Genomic DNA, 24,100 nt, shown 5'->3' with positions numbered 1-24,100 from the left:
TGAGGGTGAGTGAGGGTGAGTGAGGGTGAGGGGTTGAGGGTGAGTGAGGGTGAGGGGTTGAGGGTGAGTGAGGGTGAGGGGTAGAGGGTGAGTGAGGGTGAGGGGTTGAGGGTGAGTGAGGGTGAGGGTGAGTGAGGGTGAGGGTGAGGGGTTGAGGGTGAGTGAGGGTGTGGGTGGCTGAGGGGTTGAGGGTGGGTGAGGGGTTGAGGGTGAGTGAGGGTGAGGGTGAGTGAGGGTGAGGGAGGGTGAGGGTGAGGGGTTGAGGGTGAGTGAGGGTGAGTGAGAGTGAGGGTGAGTGAGGGGTTGAGGGTGAGGGGTAGAGGGGGAGTGAGGGTGAGGGTGAGGGGTAGAGGGTGAGTGAGGGTGAGGGTGAGGGGTTGAGGTGAGTGAGGGTGAGGGGTTGAGGGTGAGTGAGGGTGAGGGGTTGAGGGTGAGTGAGAGTGAGGGTGAGGGGTTGAGGGTGAGTGAGGGTGAGGGTGAGGGGTTGAGGGTGAGTGAGGGTGAGTGAGTGTGAGGGTGAGTGAGGGTGAGGGTGAGGGTGAGTGAGGGTGAGGGTGAGTGAGGGTGAGGGTGAGTGAGGGTGAGTGAGGGTGAGTGAGGGTGAGGGTGAGTGAGGGTGAGTGAGGGTGAGTGAGGGTGAGGGTGAGTGAGGGTGAGTGAGGGTGAGGGTGAGGGTGAGTGAGGGTGAGGGGTGAGGGTGAGGGTGAGGGTAGAGGGTGAGTGAGGGTGAGGGGTTGAGGGTGAGTGAGGGTGAGGGTGAGGGGTGAGGGTGAGGGTGAGTGAGGGTGAGGGTGAGTGAGGGTGAGTGAGGGTGAGGGTGAGTGAGGGTGAGGGTGAGTGAGGTGAGGGTGAGTGAGGGTGAGGGTGAGTGAGGGTGAGGGTGAGGGTGAGTGAGGGTGAGGGTGAGTGAGGGTGAGTGAGGGTGAGGGGTGAGGGTGAGTGAGGGTGAGTGAGGGTGAGGGTGAGTGAGGGTGAGGGTGAGGGATGAGGGTGAGTGAGGGTGAGGTGAGGGGTTGAGGGTGAGGGTGAGTGAGGGTGAGTGAGCTTGAGGGTGAGTGAGGGTGAGGGTGAGTGAGGGTGAGGGTGAGGGTGAGGGTGAGTGAGGGTGAGGGTGAGTGAGGGTGAGGGTGAGTGAGGGTGAGGGTGAGTGAGGGTGGGTGAGGGTGAGTGAGGGTGAGTGAGGTGAGTGAGGGTGAGGGTGAGTGAGGGTGAGTGAGGGTGAGTGAGGGTGAGGGTGAGGAGGGTGAGGGTGAGGGTGAGTGAGGGTGAGGGTGAGGGGTTGAGGGTGAGTGAGGGTGAGGGGTTGAGGGTGAGTGAGGGTGAGGGTGAGGGGTTGAGGGTGAGTGAGGGTGAGGGTGAGTGAGGGTGAGGGTGAGGGGTTGAGGGTGAGTGAGGGTGAGGGTGAGTGAGGGTGAGGGTGAGGGGTTGAGGTGAGTGAGGGTGAGGGTGAGGGTGAGGGTGAGGGTGAGTGAGGGTGAGGGTGAGTGAGGGTGAGGGGTGAGTGAGGGTGGGTGAGTGAGGGTGAGTGAGGGTGAGGTGAGTGAGGGTGAGATGAGGGTGAGTGAGGGTGAGTGAGTGAGGGTGAGTGAGGGTGAGTGGTGAGGGTGAGTGAGGGTGAGTGAGTAACAAACTAAAAATGCAGGCTACATCTCCTAACTAAAGGAAGACGAAACTCTGCAGGATTTCTGAAAGAAAACTGATTGACTGCAACATAAAGACAGCTACACCTATCTAAAGTAAGTACTACTACATTATTAGCCATCCAAAATGTAACTCTCAAACCTCACACCTATGTTTAAAGCCAAATACCTAAAATATGTTTTTTTTTTACTACTTATCCTACAGACAAAAAGAAAATACAGAAGACCTACACAACACCTGGACATCAAAAGTTTAATATAAATAAGTAAGTATATAATTGAAATGTAAATTAGACATTTAATAGATAGGTAACTAAATAGAAAGTAGCTAAAACACCTCTATCACAATATCATAAATAGTAATAAAATATTTGTACACATTTTCTCTACTTCCACAGGTACAAAAAGATATACACAGAAAATAACAGTTTAAAGAACATCAACACCTGAAAAGAACTACTTGAATTCATCAAAAGAATTACAGGTAAATTAAAAATGTATTAAACTGTATTATTAGAATACAACATTATTTTTTCTAAAATTGTAATGACATTCTCTTTTAATTACCTCCTAGAAATACAATACTATCATGACTGAAGGAGCTAAATTCATTTATTCACAAAAAGGGAAAATGCTTCTTTGTTACATGGGATATGTCTACACTCAAGAGAAACAAAAAGATTTGAAAGTGTTTTGGAAGTGTACGAAATATTATGCCAACAAATGTTATGGTAGAGCTATAACTCAGGAAACTACTGTTACTTATACTAAAGAACATAATCACCCACCCAATGTAACAGAAATAGAGATTAGACAAATGCTAGATTCCCTTAAAGAAGCTAGTACTAGAACAGATCAACCAACAACTGCTATTCTGAAACACCATTTAAGTGTACTTCCCCAACATGCTTCTAGCCAATTACCATCTATCGAATCCCTTAAAAGAACTGTAGCTAGACAAAAAAGAGCAACATGCACTACTCCTCCCACACCAAAAACTTTTGAAGAAGTGCAAATTCCCCCTGAACTCTCTGTAACTCACAATAAAGATAATTTTATACTCTATGACAACAAATCTAAAGATAAAAGAATTATAGTGTTTGCCACAGCAAACAACATGACTAAACTTACCCAATGCCAAACTTGGATGATGGACGGTACTTTTTCTGTATGCCCCAAACCTTTTTATCAATTATACACCATCCATGGTCATTTCCAAAATGCAAATATTCCATTCCTTTATGCCCTTCTACCAAACAAACAGCAAGCTACCTATCACGAAATACTAACTGAAGTCATTCAACATACTAACAACTATTTTCCACAAAAAATTATCATTGACTTTGAAAAAGCAATGATAAACAGCATCCTTAAAACATACCCACACACAGCAATACAAGGTTGTTATTACCATTTTAATCAATGTATCTGGCGACATCTACAAAAATCAACCTTGAGTATCCAATACGCCACTGATAGCACATTTGCTTATCAAATAAAAAAACTCATCGCCCTAGCCTATGTTCCACTAACAGATGTAACTGAGCACTATAACTTATTAATAGACAGCCCCTACTATAAAAGAAACGAAGAAAGACTAAGCCCTATGCTTGACTACTTCGAAGACACATGGGTAGGAAGGCTACACAGATCAGGCCATAGAAGACAACCCAAATACCAAATAGCTTGGTGGAATGTCTACCTTAGCACACTAAATAAGGAAGCTAAAACAAACAATGCAGTTGAAGGATGGCACAATGCCTTCCAAGCAACTACAGGCCGAGGAACGCCTACCCTTCACAAATTAATACAATCCTTACAAAAAGAACAGAGTTACCAGGAGTTCCGAATGGAGCAATCAGTAACTTTGATCGGGCCTAAACTCACCAAAGAAAGTAAAAAAATGTATAACACACTCCAAAGTCAAGTTACCCTCTATCCAACTAGCAAAGGACTAGAATATCTATCAATGATTGCCAAAACTATTCTTTAAAACATTACATAACTATACACATTAAATTAAGCATTTTTTTTCTAAAATCCTTGATTTTAACATGTAACAATTTGCAATTAAATTATCAAATACATAATATTAACATATATAAAATGTATTTAGATAATGTATTTACAAAATGTTACATACAACGTAATTAAAGCAAAATTTAAAACAGTTTACCCACCCATAAAATTATTAGAAAATACTTACATTTCTGTTGCAGCTTCAAACGTAATCCAATTCCAAACAATCCATACGACACCATTGCAAAAACCCATACAATCCATGGAAGCCCAAACAAAAATGCTAAAATACAAGCAAATCCATAGCGACTCCTTTCCAATGTAATAGACACGAGATACGATAGAAAACCCGAAAAAAATAATGTTGAAAAAAAAACGCTCCAGGATAACTTGAAATCCCTAAAGATTGTGTTAAAAAATACGAGTATATAATACTCGTCACACAACTCTGATCGAAAAAGAAGGACCTCCTCAAAAACAGTAAAACGCGACGATAACCTGGAAAAAATAAAATACATACCCACCCACAGAAAAACACCCATGCATATATAAATACACATATTTGTACACCAAACATATTATCTTAGTAACATTTAAACATATTACCTCACCTCACACACCTACAACAAAAACGCGGTAAAAATCAAATATCGTACACTCTACCTAACACGGAACACACAATCTTCTCTTAATAACCCTATCTACATAAACCTAAACACACCACACATACACTAACAATAACTTCATTAACTTGTAAAATACAATTAAAACAAACTTACCCTCTCTAACGCGAAGCAGCATCCAACCGCGATCTGTTGAAGCACCAAATAAGCCTTTGTAACATTACGCGGTTAAAAAGTAGTCCCTGTATACAGCAAAATCCTCTTTAATTTCTATATTCCAACACTTAAAAAAATACACTGAGTATTATATTAAGTGTAAATAATTATTTAATTAGTAGAAAATTATTTCTTAAATATACATTCCTTTCAAATAATTATTCAACTGTTATATGATACTTGAAATAATATTTGATGATTTATATATACATTTTGAAAATAATCTATATGTAAAAAAATTGCATCTATAACTTTGTTACAAATAATTTGTTTATAAAAATAGCAAATATTAGTTGAAACATTATGTATGTATATAAAAATGTATTTTTGTGTTTATCTATGTAAAAATTAATATTATAAATATTTTCAATATTCATAATATTAATTTGAAAAATATATGATTTCTTTGTAAAAAAACAAAAATGTAACTGTTATAAAAGAAATGTTCATATTTATCTATGACAATATATTCAATGTGTATGTGAATAAAATAATTGTTATTAAATGAAAAGTACATATTACCAATTTGTTTCTTTACCTATTTAAATTACAATATATGTTAATAAACATAAAATAATGTTAATATCATTTATGTGTGAAAAACATATATATGCACTTCATATATTTTTTGGGATAATAAAAACTGTTTAGTTAAAAATTTCAATTGAAATAAAAAATAAATCTCTACTTACAATTTATTTATTAAATGTTAATAAACTGTTTTTCATTTATTGCATTTAACCCTGTGTATGTTTCCGTCTTTATTATTGTATATAAATATAAATTGCATATGAAATATTCTATATAAAAATGCATTTTAAAATGTAATCTTTGTAAAAGTGTATTAATCTTTTAAGTACTACAATAACAATAATTATAATTAAAACAACATTTTTCTATGTACTGTAAAAACTTTATTATAGTATCCTACCAATAATATTTTTTATATAAAAAAAGTTTTCTTATTTCCACTGCACCAATTATAAACTTACAAAACCATACTACACATTAAAACCATACAAATTACAATTCCCATTTCACCAATTGTAAAGTCATGGAAGGTGCTGGACACTGAACCCATACTAATTACTAATTCCACTCCAATGGGTGCAACAGTAGGGAAAGTCAATACTTCATATATTAATAAATAAATAACAAAATATTATCAATATAATTTTGTTAACAAATGATTAACTATTTAATTTAACATAATAATTAATATATCCAAATTACAAAATAACTATCATTATTTCTATTACTTACCTATTAATACTAATTTACAACTAATTACCAATAATTATTTTGATAATAAAAAATTAAATGTAAAATTTTTTCTATTAAATACAATAAAATAAAAGATGTATGACGTTTGAACACATACTTTTACAACGCATACCTTTACAACAAATTATTTACAACGCAAATAGCATTACAGCGCATTTATTTACAACGAATGTTTTTACAAAGCAAATACCTTTACAACGCATAGCATTACAACATAAGTATTTATAATTATATAATATATTATTTAATGTAAATTAATAGAAAATAATGTAATAAAATGAAATAAAATTTAATTAATTTAATGAAAATTTAAATTGACCTTATTTTTACCCTTTACCCCTCTACCCTAAAACCCCAAACTGACCCTGAACCCTAAAAACACCCCTTTACCCACAAACTGAAAACTGACCCTGAACCCAAAAAATACCCCTTTACCCACAAAATGAAAACTGACCCTGAACTCTAAAAATACCCCTTTACCCAAAAACTAAAAACTGACCCAGAACCCTAAAAATACCCCTTTACCCACAAAATGAAAACTGACCCTGAACCCTAAAAATACCCCTTAATCAAGAAACTGAAAACTGACCCTCAACCCTAAAAATACCCCTTTACCCACAAACTGAAAACTGACCCTGAACCCTAAAAATACCCCTTTACCCACAAAATGAAAACTGACCCTGAACTCTAAAAATACCCCTTTACCCAAAAACTAAAAACTTATCCATAACCCTAAAAATACCCCTTTACCCACAAACTGAAAACTGACCCAGAACCCTAAAAATACCCCTTTAGCAAGAAACTGAAAACTGACCCTCAACCCTAAAAATACCCCTTTACCCACAAACTGAAAACTGACCCTGAACCCTAAAAATACCCCTTGAGCAAGAAACTGAAAATTGACCCTCAACCCAAAAAATACCCCTTTACCCACAAACTGAAAACTGACCTTGAACAATAAAAATACCCCTTTACCCAAAAACTGAAAACTGACCCTGAACCCAAAAAATACCCCTTTACCCACAAACTGAAAACTGACCCTGAACCCTATAAATACCCCTTTACCCACAAACTAAAAACTGACCATGAACCCTAAAAATACCCCTTTAGCGAAAAACTTAAAACTGACCCTCACCCCTTAAAATACCCCTTTACCCACAAACTGAAAACTGACCCTGAACCATAAAAATACCCCTTTACCCACAAACTGAAAACTGACCCTGAACCCTAAAAATACCCCTTTACCCAAAAACAGAAAACTGACCCTGAACCCTAAAAATGCCCCTTTACCCACAAACTGAAAACTGACCCTGAACCCTAAAAATACCCCTTTAGCCAACAATCCAAAGCTATAAGATTTTAAATATAATTATATATCTACCAACACTTACGTTGTAATGGTATGCGTAGTAAAAATACCTGCAAACTAAAAACATTTGATCTAAATACATGCGTTGCTATGGTTTTAGCGTTGTAAAAGTTTAATTGTAAGGGTATTGAATTTTAAACGTTGTGTGCTAAACTTTGTATACCTTAAGTAAATATTATTTTTTCCTTATTTATTATTATATTACTTCCCACTCTATTCCCATATAAACAGACAACCCACTACAGAAAAGTAAATAATTAATATAACATAATTAGCTAATAATCAATTAGATAAAATAATGTACCAATTATATTTTAATTAATGAACAATAATTTTTAAATTAACATTAAATTAAATATTACTACCAATTAATAATTTTACATATTTAATTGATTATATTTAAATTACTTCCCACCCTATTCCCCTATAAACTCACAACCCCCTACATCACATACATTATTTAAAATAACATAATTAGCAATTACTCAATACAATTATATTAATTACCAATGTAAATTTATATAATTTCAATACATTATTTGATTGACAATAATTAAATTATTACTACCAATTAATAATTTAAGCTTTTGTAAATAATTATAATAAAAATACTTCCCACCCTATTCCCCTTTAAACCCACAACCCACTACATGACATACAATTTATAAATTCACATAATTAGCTATTAATAAATTAAATTATTTACCAATTACATTTTATATGATTTAAATATATGATTTAAGTAACAATTATTTTAATTTACCTACCAATTAAGGAAATTACATATTTAATTATTTAAAATTTAATTACTTCCCACCCTATTCCCCTATAAACCCACAACCCGCTACATGACATAAAATATTTACTTTTTCATTATTAGCAATTATTCAATTAAATTAAATTAATTACCAATTAAATTATAGATAATTAACATATTTTAATTAATGTACAATTAATTTAATATTAATACCAATTAATTAATTTACATATTTAATTATTTATAATTAATTTACTTCCCACCCTATTCCCCTATAAACCCACAACCCGCTACATAACATACATTTTTTGAATGAGCATAATTAGCAATTAATGTATTTAATTTAATTAATTACCAATTAAATATTATATATTTTTTTTAATTTTGTTTATTAACAATTAATTAAATATTAATACCAATTAATAAATTTACATATTTAATTAATTATATTTAAAATACTTCCCACCCTATTCCCCTAAAAACCCACTACCCGCTCCTAGAAATTATTATAGTATTTGAATTATTTATTAAAATTATTAATTATTTTTTTAATTATTTCTATATAAATAAATAAATAAATAACATATATTTTAACAATAAATGTATTTATAAAACATAAAAACAGTGTACATTTAACTATTAGATATTATTTATATCCATATTATTTGTCGATATCATGACAGTCGATATCATGACTGTCGATAACACAACTTTCGATATTTTTTAACTACTAAAAATTTCGATATTTTTTACTAACGATATTACATACTCAATATTTTATTTATCGATATTTTTTAACATACATAACAATCGATAAAAAAAACTTCGATATTACTTACCTCGATATTAATGCCATTTCGATATTCTGGAGTCGATATTATGTCCATTCGAAATAAAAAACTCGATATTTAGACTGCACACCATCAATCCAGAACGAGGAGTAATGAAGAAACGTGCAAGTTTGAAATGTTTATTTCTAATGCAGTTTTCTCAAGCGCAGTATCTTAGCTAATACAAGCAAACATATTATAAGAAACAAAGTAATCAGCATAGTTACTAGTCCATAAAATACAAAGGGAGAAAGCATGTTAAAATGCTAGAGGGAAGAAGGCTAAATGGCACCTAAGTCATACCCTCCCTTGCTAGTATATTATATTATATCTAAAGAAGGTCTCTTTGGGTTTTTAGAAGGGTGGCCCCATACCTCTGATCCTAGTGAAAAGGGATCACATCATCTTCCACCAGCTCTCTGCATGCGAAGCATCATCAAGTGTGTTGGCATGCTCTGTGTAGTGCCTAAAGCCAGAGTTGGCTGCAGCTGCATATATGTTATGTCTAGGATGTGCGAAGATCAGACCTCACAACAACCACTGTGTTGAAATAATCTTGAAGGCCTCGGCACTCACTGTACAGCCATAGCTTACCAAACAAAGCTGATACAATAGCAAAACATATTATTCTCGTGTGAAGCAACATATTCTACTAGGCTCAAAGCTCTAATAACAATATGTGCTGTGTTCAGAAGAAGCAGAAAGGTAAAATGGCGTTTAAACTCCTAATAAGCTCATGCTAACTTAACACAGTGTGAAGGCAAAGCATATCTATATGACAGCTCCAGTGCTAAATTTGTAAAAAACATAAGTGCCAGTCTGGAGGTCACTGCAGCTTGCACCACCATTGCCCCTACCAGCGACACCAAGGACAGAACCATCACAGCTACTAACCCTCACATCCTACAAGTATGACAATTCAGACTATTCCAGGCCCCCAAAGCTATGAGAATGGCCTATGTGGCAGGTATTAGTAATTTTAAATGTATATTGAAATAATAAACAACTGTTGTCATGTTCAGCTGTAATTTAGTCAAACAGTGCCACCATGTGACAGACCATCATAAGTGGGGGTGCTGAACCGTTTTTGGGGTTCAGCACCGCCACTTATGACGGTTTGCCCTAGGGCTCATATTAAGTACTGATCGGTGCCATTCATGTTGTATAAACCCCTGCTCTCCTTCTTGCTTCTCCCAAGCATGTATTTATTGATTTACACTATCTTTTATTTCTTTATTCACCAATACAACTTGGTTCACTAAATCAAAAGAAACAAAGGCGCTTGCACATTTTTTAGGCATGTGCATGCATGCTGCACGTGCCCACAAAATGCCGCGGCCGAAGTGGTTGCATCATATCACCCTATTTTGTTTTTAGTTTCCTCTTTAGCCATGCAGCACAGCATCACTAAAAACGAATGGCAAGGCCAATAGGCCCCAAAGTCAAAATCTATTGGCTTTGCCAATGCTTGTTACAGATCTGTTTGATCAATGCCTGTTTGTAAACATCGAATGCCCACTACTGTAAACACAGGTAGATTTTTAAAAGCAGGCACAGGAAATAGATCAGTTTCTTAAACACACATTGCAGTTTCACCATTGAGAGACAGCTTTTCTTTCTACTTGGTTTGTGAATGCATTACGTAGGAACACCTCATCTTGTGTACAGTGATGGGCAGCATATTTCACAATGGCAACTTTAAACAGAAACACAAGTACATTCAACACATTTTGTACCTGCATTCCTTTATTGATAGGGGTTCTTGCAGAAGTTAGGAACCTCTGTTGCATACACAACAGCATAAATCATGGTCGACTCCAAATGCATAGATGGGGGTCTGTAAATATGGTAGGTCTCGCTTTTGGGTCTTTATAAGTGTTTAGTTATGCAGCACAATATCCTTACTGCAACAACATTAACTGTTACATGGCTAAACACTTATAAGGTCCCAAAGGCGAGACCTATTGGCTATGCAAATGCTTGTTTACTATGCTAACGTTTATTCCCTCTGTTGTGAGTAAGTGTACTCGGCGTCAAAGGGAAATTGATATATATTTTGGATTGTTTGTAGGGCTAGTGGAGCACACGTTATAAGAGCGGACTCTCTCTCCGTTTAGGTATTATAAAAGAAGCAAGGCTAGCATACAGCAGCCGTGTGGTAAACGCGCGCTTGTAGGTTTTAATGTTGATGTGGCAAAGTCAAGACTAGCCATTTCAAAGCTCTTCTTTAAATGATTAACCTGTTTACATCTAAAACGAAGCGAAATACAGTTTGCAGGTGGAAGGGGAGAATGACGCTTGTGTCCACTAGGTAGCGGCCAATCACCAACCTTCTTTGCTTCTCGACGGCAACGTGTATTAGAGAAAGAGGCGGGTCTTATTGCTGCGAAGTGGATACCCCAAAGAGATATAAAAGCACAGGGGCTGATTTATGATCCCTTGCGTCACTTTTACGCCGCACCAGTAGAGTAAAAAATGTGCCTTGTTGCACCGCATTTACAAAGTGACGCATCTAGGCGTCACTTTGTAAACCCCTGCGCCACATTATACCTGCGCCAGGTATAATGTATGCAAGGGTTGTCGAAAGAAAGAGTCATAGAAGTGACGCAATGAAATCTATAAGATTTCACTGAGCCATTTCTTGGACGCTAATGCGTCAAAATCTAACGCCTGCCTCATGGCAGGCGTAAGACTGACGCAGGCCCTTTCACATGGGGCTTGCCCCATGTGAAAGTACACATTGCTGGAGTTGCATCACTTTTGTGACAAACTCCAGCAATGCGTCACTTTTGCGCCTTCAGATACGTCAGAAATACTGACGTATCTGGAACTCCTTGCGACATGATGCGCCATACTGTAAATATGACGCATCATTAGTGTCGCAGGGAGAGCGCAGTGAAAAGTGACGCATCACTTGTTTTCACGCAGCGATGCGTCACTTTTCATAAATGAGGCCCACAGTTCCATGGCAAGTGAGGAAATTCCGGGAGAGCCTTCACTCACTGGAATGAATGTAGAACAGCTGTACATCTTTATACGTTTTAAAAACAACAATTTTAAAATTGGGTTTGGAGATAGCGATGTTTAGGTTTTCTTCAACTATCTGGTCGAGCAAAATCTCAAATAAGAACTGAAACTCAACTGCCGGGAGATTCAAAGAAGACACGAGCTGCAGCATTACCCAAAGATGTGCAGGCGAAGTCTAATATCAGGTGAGGTATTCTTTCCACTATCGAAATAGAATTAACCATTAACACTTTAAAACTAGACGTGCTCTGTGGGGTGGGTGAGGGAGGGGGGGGGCATTGAAGCGAGGTGCGCGCATTTGGCCAAGTGAGAGGAAAGCCATATGGCGCCTCTGCGCAGCTGTGCACGTCATTACCATTAGCGTTGTTTGGGTTCTTGCAAATACAAAGGAAGGCTTTTTGTGCAGGTTTTTCATGGTATATTCTCTTAGCGGTACATATTTCAAGAACAAAAGAAAAAGCTAGCACACCTGCCCTCACTTCTCATATACTAGGCACCAAAGTAGCACATACATTAATATTAAGCGATGAGTCAAAATATCACCTGCCCTTGTGCCTGAAGTGGCCCGTTTACGGCGCTGGTTTAAAGGTTACAAACATCTCGGGCATCTGCGCCGGCTCCTGTACGTTGCCATGCCTCGGGGATGGCGACCAGTGAAGAAGAGATCTCCTCAGACGCAAAGACAAAGGCTTGTGAGGGAGCTCTGGCTGGCAGTGAGGCAGCAACTCACTGAGGGGAGGCAGCTGGCAAACGAGCAGAAAAAGCCTGGGCAGGTCCATTGACATAACACAAGGGGAGTGCTCTTTCCTCTAGCAATTATATCAGATGCAACATAGTGGTGAAGTCAGTTCCCCCTTCACATTTACAGCTGAAAGGAAAGGAAGTAAGCGACAACGCAATGTCTGATATAAATGGCATTGCATGTATTGTTGTGTTTCATTAGGAAGACGTTTATTTAAAGTGTACAGAGTCTTTTTTTATTTAAACAAATCTAATAAGCATTTAAAGGCTGTAATAGCTGTGTGGGTTGAAAGAATGTCTATGAAGACTGGTTGAACAATACTTTTCAAGATGTGTTTAGCGCATCGGCGAATGAAGGCATCATCGCTATGGCTCATGTTCAGACAAGCATTGGCCGCACGCGAGGAACAGAGCCCGGGAGTTGTGGGTGCGCGCATGCATGTGCTAAAAGAAACGTGAGAGGTGCGCGCGAAAGAAGGGAGGCATAGCTGTGCAGGTCCTGCGTGCTTGTGCGCGTAACAGCAAGCTGGTGGCCGGCAAAATCTGTGGGTAGCACTTTTAAAACCCAGCTACTAAATATCTCGCTAGGATAGCGCATGCGCCGGCTCAGGCAAGACCTAAAAAATAAATTAAATGAAAAGAAATGTATTCAATAGCATAGTGTTGGCCATACTTATTTCTATAATAAAGCTGATTTTAATAGTATACATTGTGTTGTGGTACAATACGTGAAACCGGGGTTTAGGTCAACATATCACATTGGGCTGAGACTGCGTGTACATGCGTGAGAGTGCTGAATTGAATTTAACCCAGAGGGACCGCTCTCTTAACATTTTTATGTTTTAGTACGATCGAATGATCGAAGAGTCTAATTTTATTTAAGCCATCGAGCTTTCTCTATTTGCTATCTTATAAACTTTAAACCATTATGGATTCCTTCAAAACCTTTGGGTTTTCAGAAGACCAATACAACAAAATCATTACTATGAATGATAAAAGTGGGAAACCTTTCACAGTTACCTCTAACAATAGTGAGAAATGGGGAAAGATCCAAAACCTAAAGAAGAAATTACTATGAACATAACTCCTTTCTAAATTTTTGGTTGAATATGTGAAAACAGGTGTAATTCCAATTGGATTACAAATTAAAAACGAACTCGGACTATTTATTGAAAATAAGAAATTCTTGGAAGACCTGGATACTAATAGCAAATCATAGCAGTAGGGACTGGATTTTACTAATTGTCGAAACAGCTCATGGAACAATCATACTAGAAAGAAAAGCGATTGAGGAGTTGGAATCTAGTTTAAAAGAGTGTACAGCTTTAGAAGGAGCTAAAAGAAAGCTAGAGGAACTGGATAGAGTGTACCTGATAAATAAAGAAACGAATACATTGAAAAAAGATGTCAGTATATTCAGCTCTGTACTTCTGTATTCATATTTAAATGAAGATTACTACCAGCAGAGAAAAGAACGTAATTGGGATAGACAGCAGCAATATAGACCCGCACACTCAAGCGGCTGCAGAAAACGAGTGACCTTCTCTGAAACATCAGGCTCTAGCAGGGAGGATGAACCCACAAGAGAGGAACAGAGTGTACAGAGCTCAAACCCCGAATATGAGTCTTTCTTAGAACAGCGCCAGAGAAGAGGCCATAGGAACAACCCGAATCAGGGGAGGGATCAACCCATGAGGAATTTTTCTCCAGAGGAATATTTCAAAACGAGAAATCAGAGTCACTGGAGATGAGAAGAGTTCCTGCTATTAATTTATCTAAGAGGGAACTTAACTGTACGGAAGAAGAGGTTTTAGAAAGAGGTTTTAGTTTTGCTCCCACTTACAATGTGAACTTTTTTGATATAGAGAGGGACTTTACATCTTTTTTTAGAAAAATTTGGTTAAATTGATTTTTTGAAGGTAGAGAACGACCTGCTATGGTTAACAATTCTAGATTAAAGCCTAAATCTAAGTTTACCCTTTCCGTTAACCAAGTAAACAAAAAAGTAGAGATCTTCGAGAATTCTAGGTGTCATCTAAAATATGTCAAATATAAAAAGAGAGACCTTGATATCTCCAAGAGAAGATATTAGCATTACAATTAAGCCTACCAATAAAGGAGGGGGTGGGGTCGTGTTTGACACATATGAATATGATAGGCAGATGCTAGGACTCCTTGAGGTCAGGGAGCACCATGTTAGGATACCAGACAAAAGACTTAAAATGGTGGAAAATAAGTTATATACACTTCTTACTACAGCCAAAAACAATGACTGAATTTGTGAGGAGGAATTTAGATGTTTGTTGAATAATAATCCTACCATTTCAGACATTTATGAATTACCAAAAATTCACAAAAATGTGGCTAATCCCCCGATGAGTCCTATTGTGAGCAGTATTGGTTCCATGATGGAACCACTTAATAAATATGCTGATTGTTACTTTGAACCTCTTTTTACCAAACAAAAATCTTACATTAAAGATTCAGCGCATATCATATCTATCCTGGAAGGTAGAAGCTTCAACGAGGGAACACAAATATTAGTGACCTTCGATATTGAAGCCCTTTATACCATCATCCCCCAGGATGATACGATTGCTGTTATAGAGAGAATTTTAGACAAGGGAGAAATTCCAGGAGCGAATAAGGGTTTCATAACACTAATGGTTTTGAAGCATAATATATTTCATTATTTAAAGATTTGTTTTTACAATACAAAGGGACCGGCATGGGGGCTACCTGTGCCCCAAGCTTGGCCTGCCTCTGTGTAAGTGAATAGGAAGCTAGGCATGTGTTTAATGATGATTATTTTAAGATTTTTTAGATCTGTACACATAATAAGAGTATAATTCAGTTTAAATTATGTGCAATAGATCTTCGTAATAATCTCTCATTGGCAGGATTCAGATAAGGTTAAAACTATACAGAGGTTATATTGTTTGAGCACTATTCCAATGTGTCAGCGCTTGAGCAACAAGAAAAAGAGTGCTCCCGTTCAGGGTTACGTCTTGCTGGTAATAGGCATCATCATGAGGCAGATTTAAATACGGCCCCAAGATGGCGCGGGCAACTACATCAAACGTAACAATCCTGTTGGATGCTGCACTTTACTCGAGTGAGCCGGTAAGTGTGTTTCGGTCAGTGTAGGCTATCTGTTTTGTCACATAAATAATGGGAAGGTATTAGACAATGGTAATTGGCCTATATATTATATTTCTTTTTTGTGAAACTAACAGAGAGAGAGGTCAGGGTGATAATTGCATCTAAATCAGCATCACTCTGTTGCGGATTAAGCAGAGGCAGCTCCTCCATGTGGGCGGAGGAGCGTCGCCCCACTGCTTTCTCGCAGTGTGAGAATCAGTAACATAAAATGGTATAAATACCATTTTCTGTTACTGCTTCTCGCACTGCGAGAATGCAGAAGGGTTTTGTTGGGGTTGGGCGGTCCTGCAACAGGGCATGGGAGGAGTGGCCAGCCCAATGTTGTGGGCCCTGACTGTTTGGTCGACCCTCTGGGGCCGACCAAACCAGTCATGCCCACTCTGCCATTTCCTCCATGTAGGCTGCATGCAACCTACATAGAGAAAATGGCCTCCCCATGAGCACCATCCCCACCAATCACAACACTGCCATTGCAGCATTGTGATTTGCTTAGGGGAGGGGAGGGAGGCTGCCTACTTCCTACGAGGAGCAGAGACAACGCGGGACCGAATCTGCTAAGGTAAGTAATTTTTTTAATAATTAAAATTAAAACCGCCCCCTGCACGATCCTAACTACCCCCACCACCCCCTGCCTCTCTCACCCGCGAGTCATGCCGTCCACGACTGAAATTAAGGACCCATTGTGGCATAACTGAAGCCATTTGCTTTCCCGGTTCTTGGTTCTAGAAGGAATTCTCTTGTGGTGACTACATCTTAGCTTTAAGGTGGGATACTGCAGGCACTTATTTTCAACAACTTTGATTGTTTTTTAATATATGTGCCTGTACATAAAGTAAAGTAACACTATTCCTTTGTCGACTTTTAGATTCTATGTATGATACATAAAAGGAGACTATTAGAGGAACAGATGCAAGGGAGACATGACCTATCTCATAATAGTCACCCAATAGATTGATGAGATTATATTGAGAGGCTTAGCGGTAAGACGACAAGAGACATTGGGGTCCCGTTTGTATAATAAGTTGTATTTGAACAAATCTTGTTGAGTGCCTGCTAGTGTGGGTTTGAATAGCAAGTGATGTATGCCTGAACGGGTGGTTGTATGTTTAATGGATAGATCCTATGGGGCTATTTTTCTTAATGAATATAAAAGGTTTTTATTGACCGTATTTGTTTTTTTATGAGTATCATGCTGTATTGTTTTTATATTCCGGTATATTTGTATGCTATTATGTAATCATGTATCTATATGGATTGTAATTTTGATGTTTGTATATTTTACACAGGTGTCTACTGCATAGGTTTTTTATGTAAAAAGAGAGGAACAAGTTTGGTCTTGATAAAGGTGGTCTATATGGGTTTAATACCGTCGAAACGCGCCGACACATTGATGTAACTAAATCTAGTGAAAATATTGGCGTACTTGAGAGAAACAGAAAAAGATTTGTTTAACGGATGTGAATGTCGCGTTTCCTCACTGATCAGTCAACGAACAATAAGTTCAAGTGTATTGCCATATGCTTTCTTTACGTTACAGTGATTAAAAAAGGCATATTGATGATTTATTACTTTTGGTTTAAGTGGTGCCATGTATCTATTAATTGTACTGATTATAGCTTTGGCAAATTTTAAAAAACATTTTAATGAAAATAATTTCATTTAATAGTATAGTGTTGGCATGCCTAATTCTAGAATAAAGCTGCTTTTAATAGTATACATTGTGTTGTGGTACTATAAGTGAAACCGGGGTTTAGGTTAACATATCACATCACATTAGGCTGAGACTGTGTGAGTGCTGAATTGAATTTAACCCAGAGGGAGTTATTTTTATAATACTTATTTCAGGTGTCCTGTACTCTTTGGCACCTTCTACTCGGTTCAAGTTGTAATCTCCGAAGCAGCAAAAGACAACAAATCGCCGGTACCTATTTTATTTTTACTGTTGTCATTGAAATAGAGGATCCAATAAAGTGATCGCTCTCCGTTCTTTGTATTGGCAGCTCTTGTTCTATTTCTACAAACCAGAGTGGAAGCAAGAGAACTTTTTTTCACTCTCCTGAATAGTGTGCTTTCCTTGATGACAGGACTGCAGCTTTCAGCGGTGATCAGGGGCTCCAGCCAGCAGAGGTTTGGCATCTGCTGATTACATTGTGAGGAAGATACGGTCGCCTTCTTTAATGTTGGCGACTGGCACTTCTTGCTTTTTTAAATGAAGCACCAGTTGGTAAGCAGCGAACAGAAAGTGATAGAGTGAACTATTAATGGAGATGGCAATGCAAAGAAACTCAAGAGATTTAGCGGCAAGTGCAAGACTTGTTAGTTACAGAGGTAAGTGAATGAGAAGGAGAGGACCCCTCCTAAAGATACCCTCCATAGACCCCAGCCAACTCAAAAATTACTGCCCCATCTCGCGGCATGCCATTCCCCACCAAAGTCACCTAGAAAAAAACAGCCTGCTCGACACCTCCCAATCCGGCTTTCGTGCCGACCACAGCACCGATACTGCCCTGATAGCCGTCGCTGACGACATCAGAACCATCCTCGACTGGGGTGAAACAGCAGCCCTCATCCTCCTTAACGTCTCATCTGCATTCAACTTCGTAGCCCACCACCACCTCATCAACAGACTCAACTACATCGGCGCCCAATGGTGGATCACACCCTTCCTCTTAGGACAAACTAAGATAATCCGCCTACCACCCTGCGCCTCGTAACCCAAGAGCATCATCTGCGGCATCCCCCAAGGATCATCCCTCAGCCCCCCCTGTTGAACACTTACATGACACCCCTCACCTAAATCCTCAGACCCCACGGACATCATCATATACTATGCAGACGACACCCAACTCATCCTCTTGCACCGAAGACCCTCCACCACTAGAACTAACTTTTTCAATGCCATCACCAGTGTCGCTGACTGGAGGAGGGCCAACTGCCTGAAGCTCAACATGAGCAAGATGTAAGTGCTGATCTTCAAGAAGAACACCTCCCTGTGCGACAACACCTGGTGGCCCCCCGAGCTCGGACCTAGACCCACACCAACTTACCATGCCCGCAACTTCTACATCATCCTTGACAGAAAACTCACCATGAAATGCCAAATCAACACAGTCACTCCCTACTGCTTCCAACCCCTCTGCATGCTCCGAAAAATCTTCAGATGGATCCCTATCAACACCAGAAAGATTGTCCCCCAGGCCCTGGTCACCAGTTTCTAGACTACAGAAACGCACTATACACCGGTATTACTGCCCAACTCCGTAAGAGACTCGAGACCATATAGAACACAGCAGCTGGGCTCATCCTCAACCACCCCAAGTGGACCCGCATCAACTCCCACCTCCACTGGTTCCCCGTCCAGAAGAGATGTCAGTTCTAGATACTGACGCACGCATACAAGGCCCTCCACAACCAGGGACCAGCATACATCAACCACCGCCTGAACTTCCACCAACCCACCTGACAACTGCGCTCCACGTCCCTAGCCCTTCGCAAACACACCCACAGCTGAGGTCATTCCTTCTCCTAACTCGCCTCCAAGGCCAGGAACAACCTACCACTCCACCTACGAACATCACCCTCCCTGCCAGAACGGTACTCTAGACCTGGCTTTTTGACTGTCAGCAGCAGACCTCAGTGTCTGGGTACTATCTGGGGTGAAGAGCAGTGCTTAATAAATACCGGATTGATTGAGGAAGAAGAAGAAAACATTGCAGGCAAGAGGGGGACTTACATGTGTTGGTGAGAGTAGAAAAAGTGAAGAATGAGTGAGAGGGTGATGGGGTCAGAGGAAAAAAGGTAATAGAGACATGAGAGCTACAGATGGTGCATAGGCTCAGAAAGGTGGAAGAGAGAACTGTGAGAAAAAAAAACAGCCAGAAGCCATATTGGTGCATTGCAAATGTACTTTTCAACAGCAGAAAGGTAGACATTTTGGTCACTGTCATCTTTAATAAGCTTATATCTGTGCGGACGGATCTCTACGTGTCACCAAATATTTCTCCGTTTCAAGTACTTGCAAGCGTATGATTCAATATTGAGCTCGATTCCAACACTGTCAAATGGCGATATTAAACATGATTTCACTTTACAGGTATTCTTTCACCTCTCCAAAGAGACATTTTTGTTCTTTTTGAAAGTGTTCTTGTAAATGGGAGTGATATGTATATAGATTCTTCTTTATGGCTTTTTTTTAAATAAATATTTTTATTGTTTTTACACAAACAGTGGTTAGTACCCACGAATTAAACATTCAAGCACATACATATACCAGTCCCTTTCCTCCCTTGTTCCCTTTCCTGCCCCAAAGTAGCACCTGTCACTAGATTTGACTGCCCCCGGCGCCTCAAGCTGCACAACCCATCTTGGCACCTCTCTGTGGGCAATGATGCTATGGTGGGGTCTCTCCACAAGGAAGGTCATCAGGGCGTTCTCCAGTCAATGGAAGGCTCTCCATGGGCCCCACATTTTTTTGTTACTGGGGCAGCCTCAACTTTCATAGACCACTCTTTCCACCTCCATGCATCGATTCATTCCTTCTCGCCACATGACTCTCATGGAGGTGCAGTCCTCACCCCGCGACTTAACTACATCCTTTTCTGCTAGCAAAAAGTCCAGCATGCTAACTGTTTAGCTTTCTGGGGAGATCAACATTGTTAGGTGTACGCAGTATAATCAGATGGGATTTTTGGGATTAGCGGTCTCCACCACAGCTTCCAATTCTGCTACAAATGTCCCCAAATAGTTACCCAACAGCTCCAAGTCATTAAAAAAAAAGTTGGCCTCCTCCTCCCCACAGCGAAGGCACGTGGGACTCTCTGCCTTTCCCATTTTGTGTAGCCGGGACCTATTAGAATATGACCTGGAAAGGATATTAAACTGAATCAGGCGCAGCCTGCCTCTCTCGTGGGTGCATCAACGCCGCCTCTCAATCTGCATCTTACAAATGTCCCCACATCAGCTTCCCATGTTCCCTCCATGACCCCAGGTTGCCCAGTGTATTGTTTAGCATAGTACGGTACAGACACTTGCAAGGGTTACCCAGCAGGCGCATCTCTTGCATGAGTATCGGGCAGGGGAGTGCCCACGGATTTAGACCGAGATTCACAAATGTTTAGTGTTGGTTTAGCGTTACTTTTGTAATTCTAACCCAAAGCTAAACCTATTTGGGGACTAACAAACCAACGTTAATTGGTATTAGCGTTGGGTTTGTATGGAAAAGCAGTGCAAAGCAGCGTGAAACACTGCTTTGCATGAAGGGGCGTTACATGGGTGGTACATGGGCGGTCCCATGCAATCACCCATGCTTTTTGATGCTAAACCCTATCTGCTAACATTAATAGAAAGGGCTCAGCACCAAACATTAACGCCACTATAAAGCAGGCCTTAAAAGGAGAAGTGTTTTAATTTGTCCTTTATTTACCGACTTAGCATGCATGCTGCACTTCAGCACACATACAAAGTAGGAAAGCTTTGAAGTGTGTCTGGGCATAGTGTTGTGTGCAGGAGGGGTACCCTTCCTGTACAAAACCTATGCTAGACTCAGGCACACAGCCTAGCACTATGGCGCTAAGGTGTGTGCCTTGCCCAAGGCAGCTAAAATCAGTATCAGCACTAGGGAGAGGATAGGAGCGCCATATCTCTGTGAATATGGCGCTCTCCTGCTGGCTCCCCTTTTTGGGGGCTGCGCTGCATTCTGTGACAGTTTTCAGAATCTGGGCCTTAGTGTGCTATGACCCCTCTATTGACTTTATAACCCAGACAGTCCACGTTCCATGAAAGAACTGTCAGTGGGTCAGGGTGTTGCCCAGCCATGCACTCTGCTGTCTTTCCTTTGTGGCTTTGTGATGCGTCTGGCTGCAAGCTATTCACATGTCTTACTCTACTCTAGTTGTGGTCCATTTGTGCACCAAATGACAATAGGTAGCTTCAATAGAAATGTATGCCAAGGCAGGGCAATGTGCAGAATGGCATCACGGTAATAGCTGAAACCCAGTGATGAAACTGCTGTAGGCCTGGAAAAATCTGTATCACAAGGGAAGTATATTACAGTCAATAACCATGAACCCTTGAGCTGACATACACTGTATGCAGTCAAAGCATATTTCCGTACTACCACTGGTACACAGAGCATCACTGGGTCAATGGAGCAGGACCCTTGACGGACTGTTTGACACACTGACTGTGAGTGGCGCATCTGAAGATTTGAAGCGCATCCTAAAATGTTTGAAAAGTATGCATATATATTGGTGGTACTCTGGAATATTTTGAGTGTATATTTGCATTTGTATTCAACGCACTAAAATAATTAATATTATTATTAATAAAACGAGATTTTCTAGTATGATATGTCTATATCGCATTCTGATGTAATTGTATTTTCTGATACACACATTTTGATGCCCTAATATCTTGTAAGAGAACTGTAATGGGCACATAGTAGTAATTACTGCTTCTTCAATAATACAAATATTTGTCTTTTGTGCATCCAGTGTTTTTATTGGGGCAGAATTTTCAGAAAAGACGTGTTTGGGATTTGTAGATGCAGGTAAAGACTGCTTTTAGGTGCTGTGGCACACCCGGTTGTATAGAAATGGTATGAGCAACCCTTCCTAACAGTCTGCAAAGCGTAAGCATTCTGACACAAGAGGGATACAACATTCAAGGAGGTACTTGGACCTGCCTAGAATCTCTGAAGTTGGTGCACTGTTAGCCATGATTTAAACACAAGCCTCTTTGGTCCTTCAGCTATTAGGCAATATTTAATCCCAAGCAAAGAGTGTTTATTAGTAGCACATGGGAGCACCATCTAGGATAGACAATGGTGTTGTATAAAGTAAAATGCAGACTGTTAGAAATGTGCAGAAAGTAATAAAAACTGTGCATCCTTTTTTCTTCAAAGTAAGCACCTGTAGACATTTTTTGTTATGATCTGCGCTTAAACTGCATTTTGCATATCAAACACCAGTAGAGTTTTTCTATTTATAAAGTTGTCGTTCTAACTACAGTGCAACATATGTTCCTTGGAGCTACTTGAATAATTAAAACTCTTGAAATGTCTTTGGAGTAGGTGCATACAAAATCATGGGTATATGGGTTGCCCCCCACTCAGAGCCTTGAGAAGTCAATAGCAATCCTGTGGGGTAGAGCCTTTTCAATCCGTAAGTACAAGACATATATTTAAAGTTTCCGCAAGTCAGTAGTTACTGGTGGAACGGTCATCCCCTGAGCCTTTCTTGCATTTTGCAAAAGTATACAGGAAAAAAAATATGAACATATGAGGCCATATTTACAAAGAAATGACGCAGCGCCGCAAGCAATTATGCAGCGCTGCGTCATTAAAAAAATGCAAAAATGCACCGTATTCAAAAGAACCCCTGTGTTTTCCCTTGCGACAGCGCTAAAAAAGCTGCCTGGCGCCAAAGCAGACACCCATGCGCCATGGTGCAAGGGTGCCTGCCTGGCAGGGATGATTGTTTATGTGCAGGAAGGAACACCTTCCTGCACATAAACACTCATTAAATACGATTTGCTCATTCGATGTGTGCTTCAGAATGTAGGACACATAGAAAGAGTAAACAAGAATTTGCAATGCAATAGGTTTCGCATTTACGCAAGACCTATTGCATTGCAAATGGTAGGCATCACGACAACGGCAGGGAGGGCAGCCGGGGGGAGAAGGCACGGACAATGGGAGTGCCGACGGGGGGGAAGAAGACACAGACAACGGGAGGGCGGGGCGGCGATACGCCACAGACAACAGGAGGGTGGGAGGGAGAAGGCACGGACAACAGGAGGGGGGGCAGGGAGAGAGAATGCACAAAGAGAGGAAGGCATGAGTAAAGAAGGCACCAAATCATGTCATGCCTACAGTAGGAGAGTCTCATTAAAGAAAAGAGTGCTCACAGTCTAAATAACCCGCACCATGTAACAACCGAAGTAAAGGGGCCAGTCGCCATGGGAGGTGACAAATGAAGAGGAGGAGGTACTAATAAGCCCATCGACGAATCAGAAGCCAGCATTTAGGACAGACAATGACACAAGCCAATGGCAAATATGGGGGGAGCTTCTGTTCACCTACTCCTCTACAATAAGTTTCGCAGAGCAGCGCATGCGTGCTGGCTCAAGGCTCGACCTACAAACTAGAAATTAAAATATTTCTCCTCGTTGTGTCAATCTAACGCCTGCTTTTCGATGGCATTCAATTTTGGCGCTGCCTCAGATTTTCAGATCATTGTAAATCTGGGGCAGTGTCAAAAAGCAACACCTATTGCATGCCCCTTTGACACAAAGTGATGTGTGAAAAGGAGCCATAGGGTGGCTTTGCGTGGCTTTGTAAATATAAACCAGCACACAGCGCCACTAGAGCATCAAAAAAAATGATGCTCCGGGGCGCTAAGGACTTCGAAATATGCCCCATGGTCTGTTGCACT

Source organism: Lissotriton helveticus, chromosome 5_1 (assembly GCF_964261635.1).
Source record: "Lissotriton helveticus chromosome 5_1, aLisHel1.1, whole genome shotgun sequence".
Taxonomy (NCBI): Eukaryota; Metazoa; Chordata; class Amphibia; order Caudata; family Salamandridae; genus Lissotriton; species Lissotriton helveticus.
This window is presented reverse-complemented; position numbering follows the sequence as displayed.